The following is a 9,820-nucleotide window of genomic DNA, read 5'->3' as shown; positions in this document are numbered from 1 at the left end:
TACTTAGAGGTAAACACTCTTACTTTCCACATCTTCACCAGAATTCCCTCCCCTACCACTTTCCCCCTCAATTCACATCAACGCATGCCCAGTTGGGCAATGGGGTGGCGTGGTGAGCAAGACCCCACAGCGCCTCCTCTCTCAGAGCTTCCATCTCGTACAGCCCACGGACACCAACCGAGCAAAAACCAGAACAAAAGCCAAAAAGGTAAATACCTCAAGCTCTCTTCCAGGCTGTGGTTCCCCAGGTTCAGAGTGGAGGAAGGGGCTGGGTCTTGGACGTAGCACGAAACATGGCCTGGCTGCTGCTCTTCCCTCCGCCTGGACTGCTTCCTCTCTGACCGGTGTGGCCGGCTCCCTGTCACTCTGGGTGCCCTCCGGGTCACCTCTCAGAGTGGCCTTCCCTGACCACCCTGCTGGAGCAGTTCCAAGCTGCTGCGGCCCTTTCTCTGCTCTTTTCTCTAGAGAACACAGCTTGCTCAAATCATGCAGATTGATTAGCTGGTGTGTTTGTTTTCTGTTTCCTCCCAGTGGAAGGTCAGGAAGGCAGGACATCTGTCTGTCTTACTCACTCCTGCAGTCCCTGCAGCCAGGGCAGAGTTTGGCCTCGGCAAGGAGTTCCATAAAATTTGCTGAGTGAGTGAAGGAAGGGATGGAAGAGTAAAGTGCAAAGAAGTGGAAGCTGGGAAAGGATTCTACTTCCATTTTTGTCACTAGCTTGCAGTGTGGGGGTCTTGTTCACCACTCCACCCCCATTGCCCAACAGGGTATGTTGACGTGAATTGAGGGGCGAGTTTCTTACCCTCTCTGGTTAATCACATATTCTTCATTTGCACAATTAAAAAACTAGGGCAGTGGTTCTCAACCTTGGCTGCACATTAGAAACACCGGGGAATCTTTTTAAAATCCTGATTTCTGGGCCTCATCCTCCGGAAATTCTGTTTCTTTGTGATGGGGTGGAGCCACAACATTAGTAACAAAGAAACAGAATTTCCGGAGGATGAGGCCCAGAAATCAGGATTTTAAGAAGATTCCCAGGTGATTCTAATGTGCAGCCAAGGTTGAGAACCACTGAAACTAGAGTCTCACCCCAAAGCTGCAAAGCTCCACAGGTGATTCCAATGAGCCGCTAGGCCCGAGCGAGCTGCTCTCAACCGGGTTTCTGTGGGCACTGAGCAGCTCAACTCCTCCTGCCTGGCCCCCAGGGCTCCATGCCTGGCACTTCAGTGTAGGCATCCGTGTGGCCTCCATCTGGGCAGCAGCCAGATGGGAGGAGGAACAAGAACCACTTATCTCCATTAGGCCTCCCTCATCCCCGGGTTTTCAGGGATCCCAGCAGCAGCCCGGTGAAAGCTGGAGGGCTTAGCTCGAAATCCTCAGGCAACTGGAGCGGCTTGTGTCTGGGAGCTGCTGAGGAGTCTGAAATCCCCGAGCCCAGGGCCATGGGGAGGTCTTTTGGGCCATTTCCTTGCCTCTGGGCAGGAGGCCCTGGAATAGGCAGGCAGCAGGAGAGCCAGGTTCAAGTCTCGACCCTGCCAGACTCCAACCAGTGAACCTGAGCAAGCAGCAGCAGAGCAAAATGAGCAGGTAGTTCATGAACAATCACCGGGGACTGTGGTCTCATCAACCTGGGCATGTCAAAGTACTCTGATTTAGGGGACAGAGGTGGGACCCCTGAACCGCATTTGTCAGGCTCTGGATACTGACCTTGAGGCTGGGATATCACCATGATTTTGAGGAGGGAAGCAGAGCTGAGCATCCCAGCAGAAGGTGCTCTGTTCAGGGAGGAGGGGTTTGGTTTGGATGGTGAGATAAAAGTAAGCCAGACACTGACCTCAAACAACCCCAAAACACCAGGCCCTCAGTTTGCTCACCCGTTACTTCATGGAGTAGGAGCTACTGTTGTGTAATATAAATTCCAGCTCCTACGTCTATTCCTCTGTCAGTCACTTTACATACCAGTTGTGAATCTCCTGCATTGTGCTACTGATGTGTATCTAGGGCTGAGAAGTCCTTTAGATTTGTTCCCTCTCATCTGCTAATTACTCTCATAATTTTCTGGTCATCCCTTGTTTTCAGCACAAAATCCTTATGGTCACGTGGCCAGTACAAGTCAGTAAGCAGAAGGGCCCCAAACCAAACTTGGACATCTGACCCTAAATCCAATGATTCTGGACCAAGATTATCTGTCTGTCTCTCTGCTTGCCAATCCATTTGTCCATTATCTATTCATCCATCTATCCATCCGTGTGTCCATCCATCAATGTATTGCTAGCTTACTTTCATCGGCTAATTTCTACCTGTCATCTGTTTAACACACTCATCTATTTCTTTTTGTTGTTGTTAATTCTCACCCAAGGATATTTTCCCACTGATTTTTAGAGAGAGTGGAAGGGAGAGAGAGAGACAGAGATACATTGATCGGTTGCCTCCCACACATGCCCTGACCAGGGCCAGGGATTGAGCCTGCAACCAAGGTATGTGCCCTTGACTGGAATTGAGTCCCGGACCCTTTAGTCTATGGGTGGACACTCTATCCACTGAGGAAAACAGGCTAGGGCTGTATTTCTTGTATCCACTTATCCTGATTTGGTCCCTATAATAATCTGTCTATTCACTTTAGCAAACATTTATGCAGAGCCTGCCCTGTGGCACATGCCCTTCCCTGCTTCCACTCTCCATATACCCCATCTTCCCACTGTCGCTTTCTCCTCTGACCTCTTTGCAGGACCCTTAATCTGTGTGACCATGATCTCCACTTGCCTCTCTCCTGATTCACACTCTTCCCTGACCACTTGTGAGTGGACCCCTTGTCTTTCTTTACTGCCTTGACCTGGCTCCCCTCCTGCCCCATGCTGAACTGCAGGGAAATATTCATCGACTGGATGACTAGACTGTTTGCAAGGAACATGTCTTTCCCAGGGTTCTAACCCCCTCAGTTCCCAGGCTAGGGCTACGCACATGGTATGCATTTTGTTCCACTGGTTGGCCTGAATGCACAGTCCTTAGGAGTTGGAAGACTTTTCAACTTTTATTCATTCTACAAATCTTGCATAGATTTGCTCACTAGATGCTCTTTCCAGGCATAGAAATGAAGGAGTGCCATCTTATTTTATAGACAGGGAGAGGAACACCCGGAGAAGGATGGGGGCTTGTCAAGGTCCCACACCTGTGGCAGAACCTTGAGGACAGTGAAGAGCATGTCACTACCCAGGACCCAGACAGCTCCTGGGTTCCTCACAGAGCCAGAGGGTTTGTGCTTGAAGGTCCCCAGAGAGGAGGTATTAGGAAACCAGGGGCAGACCCCCTCCCCCCGCCAAGCCAAACCAGTCAGGCCCCGTCCAAAACCAGGGCAGCTGCCCTCGGGGTGGCAGAGAGAGCCTGAGTCAGCCTCACCTGCAGAGATGACATCAGGGTGATCAAGGGCTGGCAAGGGAGGAAGGGAGTGGCCCTGAGGGTTCTAAGGAAGGGAAGTAGGAGGCCCTAGCAGCTAGGCTGGATCCCAGGGGACCACACCCTTGATAGGGACTATCTGAGCAGTGGAGTCCAGCTTCAAGCACCAGGAACACTCCATTTAGGTTGGACATTCTCTCATCCCTGAGAGATATCCTACTGCCCCTGCCACTATCCTGTGTCAAAATCAGACTCATAAGATGTGATGTGAGACTTTATCTAGCTCAGAGGTTCTCAAACCAAACCCAGGTGAGCCTCAGAATAACCCTGGGGCTAGAAGCGTAAAGTGGATGTACGTGTACTCCATGAAAACGCTCTTGTCCAACCCTGTTGAGATACTGTTGAGAGAAAAGTTGCAGAATGACACACAAGATACTGTCTTAACAACCATCTCCCCCAAACAAACAAACCCCCAAATGCTATATACAGAGCCTGCAAAAGTGGGTTTACAGTTGGGAGGACGCAAAACATAGAGTTTATTCTTGTATATTGTTTATTGATTATTGCATTATTTTCTATATGAACAACTGTAGGCCTATTTTTGCCCCAACCTGTATTTCATACTGGTGGTATATTTGTGTACGAAAACGATTATATTAGTTGCCTTTGGAGAAGGCATTGGTGGCACCGGCAAAGAGAGCTTTAGCCTTTAATACAATTGCGATTATATTAGTTGCCTTTGGAGAAGGCATTGGCACCGGCAAAGAGAGCTTTAGCCTTTAATGCAATGTTTTATTATTTTATAAGGAAACTATATCATGTATTACTTGTCTAAATGCAAAATTTAAATAAGAAGATTTCTCCAAAATTTTCCACCCATTTTATCTGATTGGAAGTCTGAGAATCTGCATTTTAGCAAAGTTTCTGGGGGCTTCTGTGGAGCTGATCCATGAACTGCACTTTGAGAAAAGCTGCTCTAGTCCACATTGTACAGATGAGTAACTTGAGCTCAGAGAGGGTAAGGAACTGGCCTAAGACCACCCAGCACGGCAGTGACTCAGTTGTCACTTGAGCCCAGGATGTTTTACTCCAAGTAGTGCTCTCTCTTGTACACCGTGATAGGAAAAGGAAAGCCGCTAGAAGAGAAGAGATGGAGGAGGGATGGATGTCCAGAGGTTGTACACAGTTGCAAGATGGTAGAGCAGTATTTGAATCCAGCTGCCTAACTTCAAGAACAACCCTCACCCTATGCTCCACACCCCTGATGAGTGCAGTCGGGGGTGGGGGTCGGGGGAGGGAGGACCACACAATGATATTCAGAGCCAGAGTTCGAGAGGCTGGGGCTCCATGCCCCCTGAGTTAGGCCAGTTAGCAGCCTCCGTGGGGGAGGAGGCACGGTCGGGGGAGGGAGGGATGGAGATGGGGGGAGAAGGGGAAAATACTCCCATCTTTCTAACTTTGAGCTGCTCTGCTCTCAGCCCTCCTCCCTTCCTGGATTCCTCTGCCATTGTGCAGTTTGCCTCTGAGCCCCTCCTATTTCCAGCAGGGCAGTGGCTCCTTATTGCCGGGTAACTGCGGGCAATCCCTTCCCTCTCTTGACCTTAGCTTCCTCATCTATCATTTACACGGTGGACTGAATCAGCCTCTTGGAGGCTCATTTAGAAATGCAGAGTCCTGGGCCCCTCCATGGTCGGGGGGGCCTAGAATGAGCATGTTAGCCCCTGACCTCTAGTCCCACCAGATGATTTCTACAAAGTCCGCAGTTAGGCAGCTACTGGGCTACTCGTCTATTTTCCCTGCACAACCCTCCCAGAATCTTGGGTCTTAGGTGGGCCTGAGGCCGGCCCAGTGAGGAGGGCTTGAAATGCCATGGCATCAGGGTGACCAGCAATCCCCGCTCAGCTCCTGGGCGACACAGGCCTCTCTCCCGGGCTAGGCCAAGGTTCCGGGGTTCCCTCCCTCAGGGCCAGCCTCCTTCTAGCCTGGGCAGAATGTCTGGAATGTGCTGCCGAGGGAGACAGGGCTGGTGGGGCTGCCAGAGCTGCCTCCGGAATTGGAATTCAGGCAGCGGAGAGCAGACCCTGCTCCCAGGGCCTCTGCCCTGCTGGCCTTGAACTGACCCAGTAGTACCCAAGCACCCAGTGAGGGGGGGAGGGAGGGTTATGGGGCCTCAACAGGCCAGCAAATCTCACTGGGCCTCAGTTTCTTCATCTGTAAAACTAGGTCCTGTTTCTCCACACGCGTGACACTGTGGCACTTCCAAAGGAATTTCACATCTCTCCGTCCTCTGCACCTATCACATTTCATTAGCAGGATACAAATTGCTGTAGGAAATTCATGGATAAATTAGGTACTAAACTGATGCAGGAAACTGCCATTTTGCCCCAGGCACTGTGTTTAGTGTTTTACTGATTCATCACCTATTTAATCCTGAGGACACCCCCACCCCTGCAAGATAAGAACCGTTCCCATCTCCATTTGGCAGATGAGAAAACTGCTTCCCAGAGGGGTTAAGTGACTGAGCCAAGGCCACATAGCTGCAAGACGGCACAGCTGGGTTTGAATCCCGCTGCCTAACTTTAAGAACAGCCCTCACCCTGTGCTCCACACCCACCATGAGTGCAGCCAGGGGGGTGACGAGCACACGGTGACAGCCTGTCCTGACCTCACTGTGAGACCAGAACAGAGCAACCTGTGTTCTACAAGGGCACAGACTCCCCACAGTCCCTACACTCATGGTGGGGAGATGAGGAGATGCTACTGAGCAGTGCCAGGTAAGTGTGGGGGGACGGCGATCTGGGTAGACACCTCGCATGAGCAGATGGAGGGTCCTGGGCTGAGCCTGGGGAGCAGTAAACTGGCTGATCGGCAGTTTGACAATGTGAGAACCGTATTTAAAATTGAGATTTGCAAGGTAGAGACAATAGAGCATTGAATCAAGTGCAGGGCCTTCCAGATGCCCGTGGCCTGCTCATGGATCCCACTCCTGTATCTGGTTGAGGCATAACACTAGGGTGGAGGCTCAGAGCTCAGGTCTGGGAGCCAGAAAACCTAGTCCAAATCCTGGTGCCGTTTAAGGGGAGGATGACTGTGGACAGGCCAGTTAAGTCTCTGACTCTCAGTTTCTTCCTCTGCAAAAATGAGAATGATGATAATAATAGTACTTCATTAGGACAATCTATTTGAGGATTAAATGAAATGATGTACCTAAATTATAACAAATATTAGTTATTAGCACCACAGTTGTTATTGTTGTTGCTACCATACAATAGGGAGAAATGGGAGATGATGCTGGAATGTAGTTCATGGTTGTGGAGAAGAGGACCAGGGAGGGTACTGGTTTCCTGGGCCAGGGCCACATCAAAGCCCCAAGTCTGGGGCAGGTCAGGGTGGGGATAACATCAGAGATTCTGTTTTAAGTCCACCTTCCAGGTTTCCTGTTGGGATGACCTAACCAAGGCCATTGACAAGGCCTGCCTGGCTCCATTAGCTCCCACCACAGAGCCCCGCCCACCAGCACCAGCTTGGGGCAGGCCGAGGAGGGCGGGATTGGTGGCAGATGAGCTCATGCTCACCAGCCTGGCCAACGAGGCCGGACGCTTCTCCTGGCAGGAGCCTGTCAGAACTGCCAGCTGGGGGTCGGGATGAACTGGAGGGCCCGGTGGTATCCAGATGCCCATGGCCAGCGGGTCTGCTGGGTGTTTGATTACATTCCCGGGCACCCCAGGCAACGCCAGGGCTGGCCGTTCCCACTCCTGCTGGGTCCCGTCTGTCAGCGCAGAGCTGACATCCCAGGCTCGGCCCCCACGTCCCACCTGCCTTCCACCTTCTGCCTCTCCCTCTCAAGCAGCCAGGTGGCCTCGGCCTCGATGACTTCATCCTCCTTAAAGGCATCGTGTCCCTTTGACACCCAGGCCTCTGAGCCTTTTCTGTCCACAGAGCAGACTCCAGGGTCTCTGTTCTGGACCTGTCTCCCAGCCTCACTCCCATCCTGCGGTGTGACCCTCCCCGGGGAGAACGCGGTCTGTCGGAGGAACTCCGGCCCTGGAAATGACAGTTTGCATTTCATGTTCATTGAACGCACCGTCTCAGTGTCACCAGTCCATCAGCCCACTGTTGCCAGTGAGCTGCATCTTCTCTCAAGGCTGGTCTTCCAAAATAGACCACACACACTTGGCACCTCCGCTGGGTGTGCAACAGGTGTGGGTAGTGCAGTAAGGCAGCAGGTCCTGCCTCTAGGGTCACCGACCAGTCCCCTTCCCCTGGGACCCTCCCAGTTATAGCACTGAAAGTCTCACATCCTGGGAGCCCCCTCAGTCCTGGGCCGACCAGGCCATTGGCCAGCCAACCCTGCACATGCATCTGTGATGGCTGTTTCTGATGATGTGTGTCTGAATTTCACCAAATAAACCTGAGCCTTTCGCCTGCCCCAGAAGGACTCAAAGGGGTTCAATCTGTTAAAAATGAAAATAATACTATCGGTGCTTCCAGACTCTATGGGCACCTCAAATTTGCCACCTGCTTAGAGTTTTCATCGCTGCACAGGCCCCTGTGTATGCTCTCCACCCCACAATGAGAGTAGGAAAACCTAGGAGGCAGGGAGGGACAGCTCGGCCAGTCCACGGGAGAGAGCGGCTTTCCTAGGCAGGCAGGGGAGTGGATGGCGATTGTTTGCTAGGTCTTTCGTTAGAAGCCTACAGCATCCTTGCAGGGAACAGCGGAACTGTGGAACCTCAGAGCTAGATGTTAAAGATCAGAGTTCAATACCTGCTTCACTGAGCTCGGGAAACAGGTCCAGATAGGGCATTCAGAATCAGATGTAATTCTTTAGTGCCTGCAACATGCCTGCCCCTGTGTAGCAACCCTGATGCGGGGCCCACCCCAGAGAGTTCCATGCAATTGGTCTGGGGTGGGGCCTGGGCATCAGGATTTGTTGAAGCCCCTACCCCCACTCCCCGACTCCCAGGGGTACAGCCTTGGCTGAGAACCACAGGGTTGGACAGAGGTACCTTCCTGAGGAGGTGAAAATAAAGTGGGGCTGGGCTTGAAGGGAAGAGAGGAGCACACAGACATGAGACACAAAGCAGAGGGTCACACAGGAAGTGCGGCCAGAGGGTTGCAGGTTGGAAGGAGAGACCCAGGAAGTGCCGCTCAGTGGTTAGATTCAGACAGACTAGGGTTTGAAACTCAGCTTAGTTTAGACCAGCAATGTCGGGTCAGTGGTTAAAACTTGTGAGCTTCAGATTCTTCATGTGAAAAATAGAGACTGATAACAGCACCTAATCCATTGTGGTGGTGTTCAGAGAAAGTTGAGCGCAGCGGCAGTGGCAGAAGCCTCTCCCACCTCTGCTGCCGGCAGGCCGTAAGGAGTAAGGGGTCCTGGACTGTGAGAGCCCCAGACTGCAAGAGGGGATGTCTTACTGCCAGCTTAGGCCTGATCTCGGGAAGTGCGGCCAGAGGGTTGCAGGTTGGAAGGAGAGACCCAGGAAGTGCCGCTCAGTGGTTAGATTCAGACAGACTAGGGTTTGAAACTCAGCTTAGTTTAGACCAGCAATGTCGGGTCAGTGGTTAAAACTTGTGAGCTTCAGATTCTTCATGTGAAAAATAGAGACTGATAACAGCACCTAATCCATTGTGGTGGTGTTCAGAGAAAGTAGATAATCCCCGCAGAGTGCTGAGTTGAGTGCCTGATATAAAGATGGGCAATTATTAATATTACTAGAGGCCCAGTGCACAACATTTGTGCATTGGGGGTGTGGGGATAGGGGCATCCCTCAGCCCAGCCTGCACCCTCTCGCAGTCCAGGATCCCTCAGGGGATGTCTGCCTGCCAGTTTAGGCCCGATTCTCCCCTCCCCCCCACCCCGAGATCAGGCTTAAGCTGGCAGTAAGACATCCCCTCTTGCAGTCTGGGGCTCTCACAGTCCAGGACCCCTTACTCCTTACGGCCTGCCGGCAGCAGAGGTGGGAGAGGCTTCTGCCACTGCCGCTGCGCTCACCAGCTGTGAACCTGGCTTCTGGCTGAGCGGCACTCCCCTGTGGGAGCACACTGACCACCAGGGGGCACCTCCTGCATTGAGCGTCTGCCCCCTGGTGGTCAGTGAGTGTCATAGAGACCGGTCATTCCGCTGTTTGGTCGATTTGCATATTACGTGTTTATTATATAGGATTATTACTAATCAGTCAGATCTGGGGCATGGTCAGGGGGAGCTCACAGAGGGGAGGTGGCGTAGGGTTGTACTGAGACGGATAGGTAAAATTTCGGATACCCAGGAGGCTGAGCAGGGGCCTGGGAATGAGAGGCTTCCAAGCATGATGGGGGGGACACTAAGGAGTCCATCTCCTGGTGCATGAAGGACTGGAGGCCAGCAGCTCTCCCGGCTGGGTCCTGGGGCCAGCAGGGAGGAGAGGGATTAGGGCCTGGGTCA

This window comes from Myotis davidii, unplaced genomic scaffold (genome assembly GCF_000327345.1).
Source record: "Myotis davidii unplaced genomic scaffold, ASM32734v1 scaffold18, whole genome shotgun sequence".
In the NCBI taxonomy this organism is placed as follows: domain Eukaryota; kingdom Metazoa; phylum Chordata; class Mammalia; order Chiroptera; family Vespertilionidae; genus Myotis; species Myotis davidii.
The sequence above is the reverse complement of the archived record's forward strand: the minus strand, read 5'-3'. Positions refer to the sequence as shown.